This window comes from Musca autumnalis, unplaced genomic scaffold (assembly GCF_047663935.1).
Source record: "Musca autumnalis isolate F117 unplaced genomic scaffold, ASM4766393v1 scaffold_2, whole genome shotgun sequence".
Taxonomy (NCBI): domain Eukaryota; kingdom Metazoa; phylum Arthropoda; class Insecta; order Diptera; family Muscidae; genus Musca; species Musca autumnalis.
In genome coordinates, this window is record NW_027411755.1 from 155,511,212 (window position 1) to 155,529,327 (window position 18,116).

The 18,116-nt window shown below is 33.8% G+C and overlaps 2 protein-coding genes across 8 annotated transcripts in view; both read right to left on the minus strand.

The window, feature by feature from the left end:
• Positions 1-18,116, minus strand: part of LOC141394771 (uncharacterized) — a 238,480-nt gene that overhangs the window by 71,234 nt on the left and 149,130 nt on the right. For 3 of the 7 annotated variants that reach the window (XM_073969650.1, XM_073969653.1, XM_073969654.1), the window contains exon 2: positions 17,253-18,009. The exons of the other annotated variants lie outside the window; for them this stretch is intronic. The gene's annotated coding sequence lies outside the window, so the exon portion shown is untranslated. The remainder of the gene's footprint in view (positions 1-17,252; positions 18,010-18,116) is intronic. 7 annotated transcript variants of the gene reach the window in all.
• The window catches only part of LOC141394770 (uncharacterized), a 38,723-nt gene that overhangs the window by 6,411 nt on the left and 14,196 nt on the right, over positions 1-18,116 (minus strand). The window lies entirely within an intron of this gene.

Genomic DNA, 18,116 nt, shown 5'->3' on the forward strand with positions numbered 1-18,116 from the left:
CATTATTAGAAAAGTGACTTTGCATCTCCCACATAATGTGAATGAGTATGAATACATTTGCAGACCCAAATAGATGCAATTTAGCATATAGGAATCCTGTGGTTCACGTTTTGGAATATCATCATATATGTCGGTACCGCCCGTTTTCAGGTATTTTGAAGTTTTTGTCTACTTTTTATTGCCTGAAATTTGGGTCCTAGCGTCCAAAAAACTTCTCCAGCGCAAATTGTGAACATTAAAGTTTTATCTTTGACAGTTATGGTTCCGAGTGTTTCGAAAACGCCTGCCCCAAAAATTGTGGATATAGGGCTACGAAATAACGGTACCTATCGATTTTAGGTATCGTGAAGTTTTCCGACCAAGTTAGATATTACTTGGTACTTGAGATTTTCAGTGATCTATAATATTCTCCACCTAAAAATGTGGACATAGAATAAGCCCACATAAAACCGCACCGGTCGAATTCAGGTATTTTGAACTTTAAATATATATATTATCGGCCCAAATTCGCTGTAATAAGTAATTACGGTTCTCAGCTATTAGAAAACTTCCTAATTATTTAATTTTTGTCCATAATATTTTATAATGGAACGGGTAGGCCAGGCCGATCAACAAAATTCTCCACTTCTTTATTATACCTCCACCATATTATGGAGGGTATAATTAAATTTGTCATCCCTTTTATATCACATCGAAATATCCATCGGAGACCCTATAAAGTATATACATTCTTGATCAGGATACAATTCTAAGTAGATATAACCATGTCCGCCTGTTGAAATCAAGATACAGCTCGCAATTTTTTAAAATAGAGCTTTGTGCTGTACCAAGAAGTTTCTATTACTCTTTGGGTGTTTGGTATGGCAAACGGGATATATCGGTCCAAGTTGTAATATAGCCCAAATAGAACGGTACCTTTCGATTTTCGGTGTTTTAAAATTTGGTATTTAATCTTTGTTGGGCTTTTAAAACTTTCTACTTGAAATTTGTAGGTATATGTCCATAGTCCATAGAACGGTACCACCCGATTTTCGGTATTTGGAAGGCTGGCTATTATCACACCGAGATGGCTGAAATTAGGAACTTAGACTTCGTTGGGAGTATAAAACTTTTCCCCTGAAATTTGTCGGTATATGTTCACGTCTTCATATATCCCCCATAGACGGTACCTCTCAATTGTCGGTATATTGAAGGTTATGGTCTCCATATTCTACCGAAATGGTTGAAATTTGATATTTAATCTTCGATGGGCGTACTAATCTTTCCACCTGAAATTTGTAGGTATAGGTCTACGCCTTCGTCTCTATAGGAGTGGGCCTCCCGATTTTTCGAAGGTTGTAGCTTCAATTTCCACCGAAATGGCTGAAATTTGGTACTTAGTAATCGTTGGGGGTATAAAACTTTCAACCAGAAATTGATCGGTACAGGTCCACTCGTTCATATAGCCGTCATAGAATGGTACCTCCCGATTCCCGGTATTTTTAAGGTTTTGTTCTCAATATTGCACCTAAGTGGCTGAAATTTGGTATTTAGTCTTCTTTGTGGGTATAAAATTTTTCCCTCTAAATTTGTTGGTATAGGTACACGCCTTTATATGCCCCATAGAATGGTACATTTCGATTCGCTGTACAGTCGCAATCGCTTAAAGCGTCAGTCAAGGGACCGACCAAAATCGGACGCTGTAAGCGATAGTCGTTATAAACAATATTTATAAAAGATGTGAAATTATATTATGTATAGTGACTTTTGGGTATAGATAGGTTGTTTTATTAGGTAAATAAAAACTTCAATTCAAATGTCTTAAAAACAAAATAATAACAAGTAAAAAAGCATTAAGTTCGGCCGGGCCGAACTTTTTATACCCTCCACCATAAAATATTCATTCCCGTCCCCAACTTTAAGTGAGTACGTTAAAATGTCAGATAATGTACATAAAATGCTTCATTCGGGAGGCCCTTTTTTATGGTGCCTATATCTAACTGTTGACAATTTTTGGTGGGCTAGAAATTAGGAGGTACTGTTATATAGGGGTTATAATAAAACATGGGCCTATGTTGACAGTTTTTGATGGGAGCCCCTAATAACTCCTAATTCGGTTAAAAAATTTGGCTAGAATCCTCAAAATATCGAAAATCGGTACATAACGTGGGAACTTCAAATGTCATTAACAGCTAGTTCGGAGTATCTGGGCTATATGAGAATATGAACTTAAATGAACAATTTTTGTTGCAGAATTTTTGTTGACTTTTAAATTTCAAATTACAGAAAGTTCGTCCAAAAAATAAAGCTAAGGCACGGAAAATCGGGAGGTTTGTTGTGGGGCTATAGATAAACATGGACCTACGTTCGGTTAAACATTTTAAGTAAAATCCTCAAAGTACCGAAAATCGGGAAATCTTTGTAATAATGCTATGTTGAAAATTGTTGATGCAGATGTGTGGTGACCACTACAACCTTCAAATGTCAAAATTACAGTTAGTTCTGTTAAAAATTGTAGCTAAAATTGCCAAATTACTGAAAATTGGGAGGTACCGTTACATGGGAGCTATATCCGAACATGGACCTATGTTGACAATTTTTGATGGAGAGGTGTTGTGACCACTAAGAACTTCAAATGTCAAATTACTGCTAGTTCGGTTTTATATTGTAGGTAAAATCATCAAATTACTGAAAATCGGAAGGTACCGTTATATGGGGGCAATACCAAAACGTGGACCTATGTCCACAACTTTTGTTATATATGTTTATTGATACTTAAGAACCCTAAATGTCAAATTATAGCCAAATCGGTCTAAAAATTTAGCTAAAACCGTCAAAATACCGTAAATCGGGGGGTACCGTTATATGGGGGCTATACCAAAACGTGGACCTATGTCCACAACTTTTGTTATATAAGTTTATTGACATTTAAGAACCCCAAATGTCAAATTATAGCTACATCGGTCTGAAAATGTAGCTAAAAACGTCAAAATACCGCAAATCGGGGGGTACCGTTATATGGGGGCTATACCAAAACGTGGACCTATGTCCACAACTTTTGATATATAAGTTTATTGACACTTAAGAACCCTAAATGTCAAATTTTAGCTAAATCGGTCTGAAAATGTAGCTACAAAAGTCAAAATACCGTAAATCGGGGGGTACCGTTATATGGGGGCTATACCAAAACGTGGACCTATGTCCACAAGTTTTCTTATATAAGTTTATTGACACTTAAGAACCCTAAATGTCAAATTTTAGCTAAATCTGTCTGAAAATGTAGCTACAAAAGTCAAAATACCGTAAATCGGGGGGTACCGTTATATGGGGGCTATACCAAAACGTGGACCTATGTCCACAAGTTTTCTTATATAAGTTTATTGACACTTAAGAACCCTAAATGTCAAATTTTAGCTAAATCTGTCTGAAAATGTAGCTACAAAAGTCAAAATACCGTAAATCGGGGGGTACCGTTATATGGGGGCTATACCAAAACGTAGACCTATGTCCACAACTTCTAATATATAAGTTTATTTACACTTAAGAACCCTAAATGTCAAATTATAGCTACATCGGTCTGATAATGTAGCTAAAAACGTCAAAATACCGTAAATCGGGGGGTACCGTTATATGGGGGCTATACCAAACCGTGGACCTATGTCCACAACTTTTGTTATATAAGTTTATTGATACTTAAGAACCCTAGATGTCAAATTATAGCTAAATCGGTTTAAAAATGTAGCTAAAAACGTCAAAATACCGCAAATCGGGGGGTACCGTTATATGGGGGCTATACCAAAACGTGGACCGATATAGTCCATCATCGAACTTGACCTGCCTGCAAATAAAAGACGTACTTTCCCAAAATTTCAGCGTCCTATCTCCATTTTTGTGGATGCTAGAGTGATTACCACAGACGGACGGACGGACGGACGTGCTCAGATCGACTTAGAATTTTACCCTGATCAAGAATATATATACTTTATAGGGTCGCAAATGAGTATTTCAATGCGTTACAAACGGAAAAACAAACTTAATATACCCTCCATACTATGGTGGAGGGTATAAAAATAACGATATTAAATTAAATCTGCAGCAGATATTTTACATTAATATTGGATATTGTTCTATATAAAATGGTATGTTATTTTAGTTTAGGCTTTTGAATTCCAACATAAGTTTTAAATTTAACACAGGTCTGAAAGGGTTTCCAAAACACATTCTTTGCTTGTAACATCTTTTGAGTAAATTAATTTTTGAAGAGTTTCTTCAGCTAAACACGCCTCTGGCACTAACGGTTTCCGGCAATGCGATTTTAATGATTTTATTACACCTTGGTCCATGGTTGTAAAACGAATGTGTCATTGGGTGGCAAAAAATTCAAGCTTAATTGACTTGAGACCGCCTACATGTGAATCGTAATTCAGTTGTCCAATCCCACCATCGAACATGTTGTCCATATGTTAAGTATATTCGTGTTGTTTGAGTTTGAAAATAAAACATACAACAAAATATTTAGATAATTTTTTTTTTCTTTGTGTGGTTCGACGTTGTAACCGATGGCAAAATTCGAATATTTCACAAAAAACCGACGTTACAACCGATATGACGTAATAAGAGATGACGTTATAAGCGATATTTATTTGTGTGGAATATAAAGGGCAGAAATTCGGGACTTTCGGATTTCGTCGTTACAAGCGATATGACGTTATAAACGACGACGTTATAAGCGATTTCGACTGTATTTTGAAGGTTTTGGCCTCAATATTCCACCACAAAACGGTACCTCCCGATTTTCGTAATTCTGAAGGTTGTGACGTCAATATCCCATCGAAATGACTGAAATTAATTATTTATGGGTTTATATAATATTTCAGAAGAGAATTATCAGTATAGGTACACGTCTTCCTATATCCCCCATAGCTTTAGGTATTTTGAAAGTTTTAGGTTTATTATCTTACCGAATTTCTGAAATTTGGTATTAAGATTTCTTAATAAACGAAGGAAAAGTAATTGTTCCATTTTACTGCAATACAAATCGTGGTGGAGGCCGAACTTAACGCCATTCATACTTGTTTTACTTTTATTTGTGTTTTTATTTTCATCAAGATCAACAGAATTATCTATTGCATTTCTAGTCAATTGGTATATCATTGGAGAAGGGCCGATATTTTAAGGAATCGTACGTCCGTTTACTTAGGATATTTTTTCATTATTTATTGTGTCTGTAATTATAATATTTAGGCAATATGATGAAAAGATATTTATATCACAGTGTGGTAAAGGGTGTTCTTATTTTTCTTACCAACAATTTGTAATTGTTTACGTTAGATTATTAAGTATTGAAAATATTTAATTGCGTTAAATAAAAATAAAATGTTGACAAAAGAAGAACTAAAAACAAGTAAGCAAAGGCTATAGTCGGACGGGGCCGACCATGTGATACCCTACACCACAACCTGTAGGAATAAGCTATGTGCAACCGCATTGCACGCTGAATTTCCGGGTTCGATTCCCATCAAATTGTCTACGGTGGCAAAATACTCCTTAGTAATGTTGGCGACATTTCCTGAGTATTTCAGCCAAGAAAAACGTCTCTACAAGTGGCAACTTAGGACACGCCGTTCGGACTCGGCGATAAAAACTAGGTCTCATATCAATAATTTAATATGAATACATTTATATAAGGGTGGCTTCCCTTGTCCCTACTGGGATAAATGTGGAACAATTATATAAATTATACATTTCTAAAGATATTCGAAAATTGGTTAGCCCCTCCTGCTACATCTTCACATTGTCTTAGAATATTAGGTTCCTTTTTGGAATACCCCTAAAATAAATAAATATATATATATACCATGTAATTTGGTATATTTGATAATTGGGAAAATTGCGTGTTTATTGAAGATCTATCGTCCAGAAATTGTGCACTTGTACCTCACATATGCTTCGAAAATAGTTCATTGTGGGCATATTTTGTGATATCAAAAATATATTTTATACAGGTAGAAAATACTAACAATGAATAGAAATTCAAAAATTTTGCATGCAAACAAATTTATAAATCCCAAAATTATTCATATTCAATTATACCGCAAAGAAGATAGTATATGTCAGCAGCGCTAACGGTGATATACCTTCAGCCTCTAAAAATATATTTATTTTGTAACACGGGTTTGCAACAAAATACGTGGAATCTGTAGATATCGTAATATGGGGCTATACCAAATCAATTTTAGTAAGCTAAATTCTGGAAATATTTGAGAATTATTTTTTCAGATTTGTAATTTTAGTTAGAGCCCGCAGGGGTTTTTGGAACTTCTTGACTATTATCTCAGGAAGTATGACTTACCCCGGGAAAGGGACCAGAATAGGGACCGTAAAAAGAACCTTCTTCAAAAAAATAATAATAATAATCAAATAGATCCGATACGGGTCCTCAAACTGCACTTTTTCCAAATTTTGTGTGGGAGGTACTCGAAGGACGGACCGATATAGTCCATATTCCGACCTGACACATGACTGGATGAAATAATACGATGTGTAAAGTTTCGACCAATCATAAAATCCCCTTGAGAGTTAACTTGCGGATTTGCGGCGCAAGTACAATCTGCTGAAAAAAATTCAAAACGATTCGAAAGGACTCTTAAATGTACCTTTTCCGAATTTTGTGTGTGAGGTACCTTAAGGACCGATATAGTCTTACCCGATCTATATCTGGAAGGAATAATATATGGAAAGCTTGGAGCAAATCGCTTGCTCACTTCACCAGTTATCGTTCACACAATTTTTAACTTTTTTGGGGGAGGTGTGGACCGACATAGCCTACATTCGAACTTAAACAAAGTTTGGGCAAAATATTACGTTGTATAAACTTTGGTTCTAATCGGTAGATCCGTTCGAGAGTTATCGTGCGCACCAGCCAGTTAGACATTAAGAGGGACAGATGAACGGACAGCGCTAAACAGACTCCAAATTGTCTGAAACTAATTTCGTCCAAATATACTTGGGGTCTAAAACCAATATTTCGATGAGACACATCTTTGGTCGTATTTTGTTTGTATACCCTTTACCCTAAATCCTGGGGTATAAAATAGGTGGAGAGGCGACCCCATGTTGCAATATTTGTATAAAAATCCAATTTGACAACTGAACTGAAAATTTCTCTGTCATGATAGAGACAATTTGTAGCATGGGAGGAAATTGTGGTTCTCTACACAAAACACGTTATATATCAGGCAATAGGTGCGTTATCTAGCAGACACATTATTGCAATTTGATCAGGGGAAAGGTCAGTAGTCATGATTCGATATGTAGGCTACTTTGCCGGTATATGCCTTCCAGGAATGAAAATATGGACCAAAGATAAAATTTTTATATTTTTCATACAAAAGTAATGGTGTATGTCAACCGCTAAATAATATCAGATCACCATGCAAAATTAATGGCATTTTCTTCAACCTAAACTCTTACCTCGTGCAAAATTTCGTGACTATTGAGCTATAATTGCGACCTCTAGCGGGCTTATGATTACACTACAAACAAAAAACTGGATATATTAGGCTGTAACTCTGTTATCTGATTACGTACATCAACATAATTGACATCAATGGAAAGGTCAAAAGATCGTCTTCCAAATATAACTCACGAGCGGGGAATATGTCTTTCAGGAACAAAGATATAAGCTGTTTATTAAAAATTTTCACAATTTTCACACAAAAGTTATGGTTCATTTAACCCTCTAAATATTATCTGATCGCCATCTCAAATTGCAAACTTCTTCTTTGTCATATACTCTTACCTTATTTAAAATTTCGAGGCGATCAGACTATTATTGCGACCTACAGAGCAGCTGCAAAATCGGATAAAAATTATGTTTTTGGTCCATTTCACCCGCTAAATATTTCACGATCATCACCAATTAAAATAGCGATCTATTCTGATGTGAAACCGACCTCCATACCAAATTTCGTGACGATCGGTCCATAATTGCGGCCTGGAGTTTGATTACAGTTTACAATGGACAGACGGACACACGGACGGACGGACGGACACACACCTCAAGATCGCTTTATCTCTCCGAGATATGAAGATTGGTATACCACATTGGGGGTCTCCGACGAATATTTCGCGGTGTTACATGAATTTTTCCCAAAACAAACTTATAATACCCTTTCCACATAGTGGTGCAGGGTATAATGATGAACAAAATATATACAACCCAATAAAGTTATTGTTGTACATTTCAATACCTAAGGGATTTCTGTGGGAATACAGGGACAACACACACGACGATAATAATTAATAGCGAAATCAAGGAAATTATGTTTTGAAACAAAAAAACAAAAACTAAAGTAAGTTTATTGCTCTTCTTGTTATTGGTTGTTGTTGTTGGCGTGTGGTCAATTAAACTAACAGAATTTATATGCAACATTACACAGTAATTAGGGACGGTCACCAACAGCCACTATTGGTCATTTCTAGTTAATGGACCTCATGTAATGTTTTTCCCAACTCCCACCCAAACAATTAATGCGTTGAAATTCCTTCACCCATAAGTTAGCCATAAAATGTTGATGAGACATTGTCAGGTTCATTTTACTAGGTTAATTTGTTTAGACGTTTTTCTGACAAGGAAAACCATAATTTCAATTTCTTAATTTTGATAGGAAATTCATTTGACGATGTTTGATGGGATAAGTGAATGATTTGGGACAATTATGTGGAAAATTGTAGAAATATTATTATAGCTTTTTACGTAGATCATGGAATATGTCATTACACTGCCACTGTCTATCTAAAACATAACATGTACAAAAGGGCTAAATTGTTTTCACGCTCCACCCACAAACATTTCGAAAATATTTTATAAGGTTGCATGCAGGCCAATTTTGTTTTTAGTTCTAACAGAAAGATGCTTCTATATCCTACTACTACTACTCGAAAAATATTAAAAATATACATTTCAGCACAAAATTTAATTCGTCTACATATAATAAATATAGCAAATTGATCTAAGTATCCCAAAAAGTACACCCTTGTGTCTAATGGGTGTATAAGTGGTGTAAAAAATTGACATATTGTATACGTTCTGAAGTTGTTGCCATGAAAGGACACTACCGGTGTTATGCTTTCAGAAGATTTTCCCACATATTTTCCAGCGGAAACTGACGTAAGCTTAAGATTGTTATACCCCATTCAAAAAATAATGTACATAGGTCAACATGTACCTTAAATGGGTAGCTATCGAAAGGGGAGTATACACTATTATTTAAAACTCACAGTCAACGTACTTTTACGACAGTATTCTTGCAAATGAAAACTTTTGTTTAACTAAAAGTGTTTGAAATACAATATATAAAGTATTATTTAGAGATTAGGAAAGTAATTATCCAGCCATACATTGATATTAACGAAATATACCTATATGACTGTCAGTTTTCTTGGTCAGTGTGTACTGTGCTTAGCTTGGTATTGCGGTTTCACGGTGGAGCTAAAAACTCTTTCTCAAACAGAAGCAAGATCAGCTAGCCGTTAAGTTATACCCTCTATATTATGGTGGAAGGTATAAAAAAAATTGTATATAAAATTTAAAATTTTTTATTCCTAATTGTTTTTGGCAAGCTCTAACACAAATCGTTATCTATGAAAACCACAGATTTCTTTGATATTACTATTACTACTACATTTGCCGGATATTACTAACATTGAAATACCCACTTTATCCTAAATTTTGTTGTCAATTTAATTCTAATGACAGGAACATGTTGCGTTATCTACAGGATACAAGAAATGTTATTTGGTTGGTTATTGTCCCACGCAAAAATGATTATGACATGGCAGTTATTGTCACCATTAGTGCTATCATCGCAGACTGTGTTGCTACTGATGAGCTCCAGTCATCATTATTATTACCTCTATAAAGTGTTAATGCATTCATTATTAACACCGTCGTCACGTTTGCAAAAACGCACACACATAGATCAGCAATGTCTACCTTAATGAGGGGTATATAGCAGAATCAAAAACAGGAAAATTATAATTTTTTTTTAAAATATATAAAGTCACAAAAAAACTTTTATCTGCGTCCTTGCTGATGTACAGATTTTGTATTAAATCAAATTTAATGAATTGCTTTGTGGGGATTAAAGAAAATGACATAAATCGAGGTCAAAGGTCACATTATAAGGGTTTTTTTAGGTTTTCAGAATTTTGCTTGGAAACAGCAAGTACTATCAAAATGAGGTTAAAACAAGTAAAAAAGTACCAGTCGGCTTTGCCGACAGATATATACTCTCAGCCTATGTGAATTGAAGCTTTCATCTATGGACAGATTGTATGCATTTACGGTCTTTTCAGTATTTTGTGGCCTTTTTTGGACATTTGAACCGCCGACGAAAATGTGGTTTAGCATTAAATTTCAAAAGTGTTGCAAAGGAGGTACTTAAAGAAATGGACCAACATAGTCCATTATGGAAGTGGATATTATGTTGGAAGTCATAACTTTTCGATAGATATTGTGGTAAAACGCGTTGAGTTGTTTTGGACAGCTTTATTTAGAATGAATCTTAACAGTATTTCTACAACTATCTTAAGCTATGGAAGTACAAACTAAACGTGGGAAAAAGCACAGTAAGCATAATACATGCTTGCTGTCTTAGCGTAGTGTGGATAACTCAAATCTAGGTATTGAAAGTGTAAAGTTACATACTGGAGGTATGATAACTTGATACCATTAGTTGCATACAGAAGGTATGCTAGTTCGACAAATATGTCATATTAGGTATCATACGTTGCATACTGAAGGTATGGCAACGTGAACATATCAAACACACTACACCTCCCTTTTTACGAAGAATAATCAATGATTTTAATTGATTATTCTTAGCTTTATTTATATATTTTTCATAATATTATTATTACATTATATAAGTATTATTTATAATATTTTTCATTATATCTATTGTATATATACATATGTATATATATTTTTGAATTTGATTTAGTTTTATTTTTTGAATCTTTTGGTTTCTAATATTGAAATTAAACAAAATTATTGAATATTTAAAACTATTATGTATTCTTTTACATACAAAACCGATAACCTTATGCAAATGTGTGCTAAATTGGTAAATACTCCGGAAACTATATTTCGGTTTCTTTTGTAGAAATCAATTTAGGTTTTAAATAGATTTACATTAGGTTTATTATAAATTAGTTGTAAAAAAAAAATATGGGATCCGATCAGAAAAATTAAAGGAAAAATTGAAAATAGTACGTATTATCTTATTACCAAGAAAGTCAATATAAATATATAATTAGTTATAAATAGTTATTTACACACTTTCGTTCGGTCCTTATGGACTTTAAATACTTTTCCATTTTCGTCCAAAAGATCGACATTATTACGGTTATCAATTCTGATAACCTTATATGGTCCTTTATAGAGTGGGTCTAATTTATGACCACTTTCATTACGGACCCAAACAAAATCATTCAATGCTATTTCAGCTGCATTAGCTTTCTCAATGGAGACTTTTTGTCTAATCAATTTAGCATTTTCAATGAGACTAGCGGCTCTACGTTGGGCTACTTGTAGCCTGAACTTTATTTCTTTCTCATACGAATCAATATTATAAACAGGATCTATGCGCTCTTGCTGCGTGAAATCTAAGGATTTTGGTATTTTTCCGAATACTAATTCAAATGGACAATATCCATGTGCTGTAGACGGAGTCATATTATAACAGTAGAGGAAAAATTTTAACCAAGTATCCCAATCGGATTTATCTGATGAAATATAAGATCTTAAGTATTCATTAAAGGTTCTGTGAGATCGCTCAACAGTACCGAGTGTCTCATGGTGGTATGGGGTTGAATTTAATTTTTCAACTTTCATCAGTTGACATAGTTCTATGAGTACCTGATTTATGTATTCCGTACCCATGTCAGTCAATATTGAAGTCATAGGACCATATATCAAAATAAAATTCTCCATAATGGCTTTCGCAACATTTTTAGCGGATTTATTTGAAATTGGTATAGCCACTAGATATTTAGTTAAATCGCACATAATTGTCACAGCATATTCATTCTGTGAATTCGACCTAGGTAGAGGTCCAATAGTGTCGATTATAACCCTGTCAAATGCTTTTTGTGGAGTTGGCGTTATTATTAACGGCTCTTTGTTTTTAATGGAATGTTTGCAGATTTGGCATTTTCGGCATTGTTTGACATGTTTAGTTATGTCTTTAACCATACCTTTCCAATGATACTTGAGTCTTATATTCTTTATCATTCTTGAGATCCCTGGATGTCCGCCCGTTATGGGATCGTCATGATATTTTTGAATAATTTTTATTTTTTCTGAATTGGATGTAACTTCTGTAAGTTTAGGAGTGAGCACAATTGTTAAACTGGAATCTTGCAAGATTTTATTTCCTATAGTTTTAAATGTTTCTACATTTGTTCCTAGGTTTTTTGTTATGCTATCATCGATTGATAGTGTTATGGTTGTCAGACCCATGTTATAAGCTATTTTTTCAAGCTTTAGAAAGAGGTGATCTAGATCTACATTTCTATTAATAACAATGTCCTTCAACTTGAATTTAGAAAGGATAACCTTTCCCATTTGGATAACTACATTATCCTTTGAAAAATGCAATTTTGGCATTTTTCTGTGCTCCTGGGCATTTACTGCCTCATACACTTTTATTTTTTCCAATTCTTTAAGCAATGGATTCTTTTTTATCTCATTTGAATTGCCTAGATTCGACTGAAGTCTCGTAGTCACCTTCATAATCGAGTTGACTTCAATATTTTTAATATCATTGAATTCAATGCGCGATAGTGCATCTGCACCATTGTTTTCTTTTCCCCTAATATATTCGACTGTAAAGTCGTATTCCTCTAAGTCAAGTCTCATCCTAGATAATTTCGACGACGGATTTTTCATAGAGAACAGGTATGTTAGTGGCCTGTGATCTGTCCTTATCAAGAATTTCTTCCCATATATATAAGGCCTAAAATATTGAATGGCCCAATGTATGGCTGCTAATTCTTGTTCTATTGTAGACTTATTGCTCTCTCCCTTAGTAAATGATCTAGATGCATATGCAATTGGTAATTGAATACCATTGTGGTCTTGACTTAACACGGCACCACATGCATGTTTACTTGCATCTGTTGTGATACAAAATTGTTTTTGAAAATCTGGGTATTGTAAAATCCTTGGACTGAGTAGTTGATTTCTAAGATTTTCAAAGCTTTTGTTGCATTCATCGGTCCACTCAAAAGCGACGTTTTTCCTAGTCAGTCTATTGAGGTGTCTAGATAATTCGGCGAAATTTGGAATGAACCGTCTGTAATAATTACAAAATGCAACGAAGCGTTTAGCTTCATCACCATTTTTTGGTGTGGGATAATTTTGAATTATCGAATATTTACTATCATCGGGCAAAATTCCTTTGTCCGTACATTTGTGACCTAAAAATGTCACTTCTCGACAGAAAAATGTACATTTTTCAGGGTGTAATTTAAGATTGTGTTTCCGGCACATGCCAAATACGTCTCTTAAATTTTTCAACATATGCTGTTCCGAGCAACCGATCACTACAAGATCGTCCATGTATAAGAAAGCCTGGGCTGGTGAAAGTCCAGAAAAAGCTAAGGTCATCATTCGTTGGAATGAATTTGGAGCAATTTTAATACCATATGGTAATCTCTTAAATCTGAAAGAACCATTATCTGTGGAAAAGGATGTCACATCTCTTGATTCTTCTTCTAGTTCGATCTGGTGAAATCCAGATACAAGATCTAGACAAGAAAAATATTTGGCTCTGCCTAACTGATCTAAAATGTCATCTATGCGAGGAAGTGGAAATTTGTCGGCTATAAGTTTCTTATTTATTCCTCGATAATCCACGACTAATCTCCATCTTTTCTGGTCAGATCCTGGCAACGATTTCTTTGGAACCAACAAAATTGGACTATTGTATGCCGATGCTGAAGGTTCTACTATTTCATCATTTACCAGTTTATTGACCTGCCTATTCACTTCCTCTTTATGAGAATGTGGTGTTCTATAATTTTTTATGTATACGGGATCATTGTCTACCAATCTTAGTTTTTTTCCATGTAAAAATTATTTGTTGTTATTTTTTCGGATTCCAAACCAAATATATCTATGAATTCAGAGCATAAATTTTTGAGTTTGTTCTCAACAAATTTTGGAAAATTTTTTGAAAGTCTTTTCAGTTTTTCTTTATCATTTTCATTTTTATTGCTCTTTTGTACTATTTCATAGTCACTTAATTTTTCAAATTTAATTTTTGGATCCGTAATGACAATATCATTATTTGTCATGTTCATAATTTTTACCATAGGCAATGAACTTGATGTTATAGTACTTCCAATGTATACACCAGTTTGTATCAATTGGTTAGGTATTAACACTTCGTTTTCAGTGGTCTTAATGTTTATAAGTCGTATGACTTCAGACCTAGCTGGAAGAGATATGGAATTAGGTTTTGGCCCTTGACACATTTTTATGGCAATATGTCTAGGATAATCAGAATTCCGTAGGACAATCCAGTCATTATCTTCTTGATAATCAAGAAGACAATCATATTTCCTTACGAAATCCATACCAATAATTCCATCAGATGGAATTGGAAAGTTGTCATGGACAACATGAAATTCATGTCCTATGAGCAAATCTTCAGCAATTAGATCTGCTGCAACTTTTCCAATGGTTCGTACCAAACCATGACCAACACCACTAATTTTTGTTGTTTTATCCTCATCAATACGTTCATTTATAACTTTACCGACCTTTATTACAGATATATCGGCACCCGTGTCGACTAAAAAGGTTGACCTCTGTCCATTTAAAGATGTTTTTATGGAAATGTAACTATAGAGGGATAAGTTTAGATGATATACATTTACTGTGGAGGTATTAGGGGATCCTGGGAGTTTCCCGGGTTTTCTTCGTTGAGAACCCTAACATTTTTGCCCCTGTTATAATTTCCGTAGCCGTTATAATTATTACTATGACCTCGTCTGTCGTTATAGTTTCCACGAGAATCATCATTGTAATTATTGTTTCGATACATACCATTGTTGTATCTGTTATTGTACCCACGTCTACCTCCGCGGTTTTTTTGAAAATTATTTTTAGGCTTTTGCTTGCCAAATGTCAAAACACAGTTTTGCTGACCGGTGGCTTCAGTACAGCTATTTATGAATGTGGATATTACCTCATTCATGTTACGGAATTGTCCTGATTCCATAACAGTTTTGACTTTTTCTATTGGCGTATTTTTTATTATTGCCTTTACTACTGAATTTGTTGTATACTTCTTTGCAGTGTCATTTGGTAAACCATCATTTAAATATGCGGTTTCCAATTTTTTTGATAATTCCTCCGTTTCCCTGGCATAAGTATTGACTTCCTTGCCTGCTTGCTTAACGCTCATGAGCTTGGCATTTAGGACGTCAACACTTTCGCCTTTAACTGATGATTTGAGAGTGGCCACTATTTCAGCTAGAGTTGATTCCTTTGAAATCAAATTTCTAGCTGTGCCGCATAACTTGGTTTTAACTAAGTTTACGGCTACTTCCTCATACGATTCCTTTACGGAATCCACCAAATTTATAGCGTCAAGGAAGCGTTCAAGGTTTACTGCACTTCCGTCAAACTCAGGAAGTATGCTGGTGGCAACATGCAGAAATTCAAGTCTTGGGTTTGCCATTTTTGTTTCTTCTTTCTGTTCTTTTGGAGGAACTAAACTTTTATAAGAAGATTCAGGAATGCTCTCCGTCTGTTCTTCTTCAGTTAATTTTGGACTAATTATACGTTCATGCAATGTCTCAGGGATTGATATGGCAATTTTTTTTCTGGAGCATACGGATATCAATTTTTCACGTAATTCAATGAAAAATGCATTCGCAGCTGCCTTATGACCTTTTGAGAGCCTTTCGTAATTGGCATTCAAAAGTACCCTTACTTGCTCCAATCGGTAGAAGAGATTGTTTATGTGTTTATTGATAGTTACTTGTTTAGTTTCCCTATCAGTATTTAAACACTTGTGAGATTTCAAAAATTCTTCCCTAATCAATCTCGCTCTACTTATTATTAGTTCCCATTCCATATGAACTTCAACTCAAATTCAGTTTTCAATGAAAAAAAGCAATCATAAGACCAATGCAAATACGTCCGTATTCCCAAAGCGTTTGCAATTATAAAAGTGGGACACAACATGAATTTATTTTATTATTTTGAGTTCTCAATATGTAAAATCACCAAAATATTGATGTAGCTATGCCAAAATGCAGCTATTGAATGTACACTAAATGATTTTTGGTCAGGAAATGCCAAATTTCAGGTATGAACGATACAGGTAACCAGAAGTTACTGTACTGCCGAAATACGTCGAGCGTATTTTATTTTAGTTAAGCAATTTAAAATAAAAAATATATACGAAAATTTGTCATCGTTAACATGTAATAAAATGTAAAAAACTATTTTGAGGAGGATTATTATTTATTATTATTAATTCCATTAAATAATACTAAAGCCGCTTAGACCAAACTATAGTATTAACAGTATACAAACTTCCCAAATAGAACCTTAATTCTAAAAAAATTATAATTAACTCCCCAGTCATGATTAATAATAAAAAAACATAAGGTAATATATATCCAATCCCAAAGCCATTTGGCCAATATATTTAATATTTAAAACTTTTTTTTTTTGTTTTTAATTTTTTCCTAGAAATATTTGTTGAAACCATATCATGAAATATATTTTTTTTCAATAATGTTGTATTTTCAATAATGTTGTATTTTCAATAACGTTGTGTTTGAAAAATTATTTGTTGTAATTCATGTATCTTTTATGAATAATTTATGAATACATAAAAAATTTTAATTTATGAATACATAACAGTTTAAACCTTGTCTATATTCATGGCTAATGAAGCGGTTCTAGCGTAGGATTTTCTTAAGGATATCTTATGAAGTTGGTACAGTGTAACTAACAACTGCCCTGCTATCAAACATATTATAATGATTAAATAAATTGTAGGATACTCTAATTTAACGACGATGTCATTAACAACATTTGCATTAGGTTTTTCGATTTTTGAATTAGTACCGCCCATTTTGTTTATAAAATTAATTTCACAATATTATACATAAAATTAAATTAATTATTATATAATAAGTAATATTTAAATTAACATTTATTTCTTATTTTATTTGCTTTTTACCTTCCGTATAACGTGTCAGTTTTGAAATAGATTTTCCACACTTCCATTCTCCAATTCCTTAAGCGATTCTTTGGCATGCTTAATTTCTTCCTTCATCTCATTGATATTCTTTGCTTTTTCCAGAGTTTTACTGATTAAATCGCCCCGCTCTGCTTGTTGTTTTTTGTTTTGGTTGTTTCTTCAAAGTTATTTAAAAATTTGTACGTTTACAACACACAACCGCACACACGCTTCCATTCTAGTTTTAGGTAGTTCTAGAGAACTCACAACACTCTCATGTCCCTTATAGTTGAACATGACGATAGACAAAAACATTTAATTTGCAATTTGTTTGTTTTTTTTTCTTTTTTTTTTAATTTTTGACACTTGAACTATTTGGTGTTTTGTTTTTTATGGTAGTTGTGTCAACTGTTTATTTTTAATAGTTTTTAACTTTTTTCAATGCAAGGCTAGGAACGTCTTTGATTTACAACTTTTTTCAACTGGTTAATGTTTTTATCGATAAAAGTTATTTTTGGTTATTTTATTGTTATTATTGGTTATTAATGTTGCGGTTTTTTTTCACTTTGTGGTGTTTTTTTCACTTTTTTATTTGAGGGAAATTACTTTGTGATGGTTTTTTCAATTTTTATTTGAGGATATTTTTTTTTTAAATTTACTTTTGGTTGTTGTCACTTTCGACCCGCAAAACTTTTTACGTTTTTTCATATCTGGCAGGATCGCCATGTGGTAAAACGCGTTGAGTTGTTTTGGACAGCTTTATTTAGAATGAATCTTAACAGTATTTCTACAACTATCTTAAGCTATGGAAGTACAAACTAAACGTGGGAAAAAGCACAGTAAGCATAATACATGCTTGCTGTC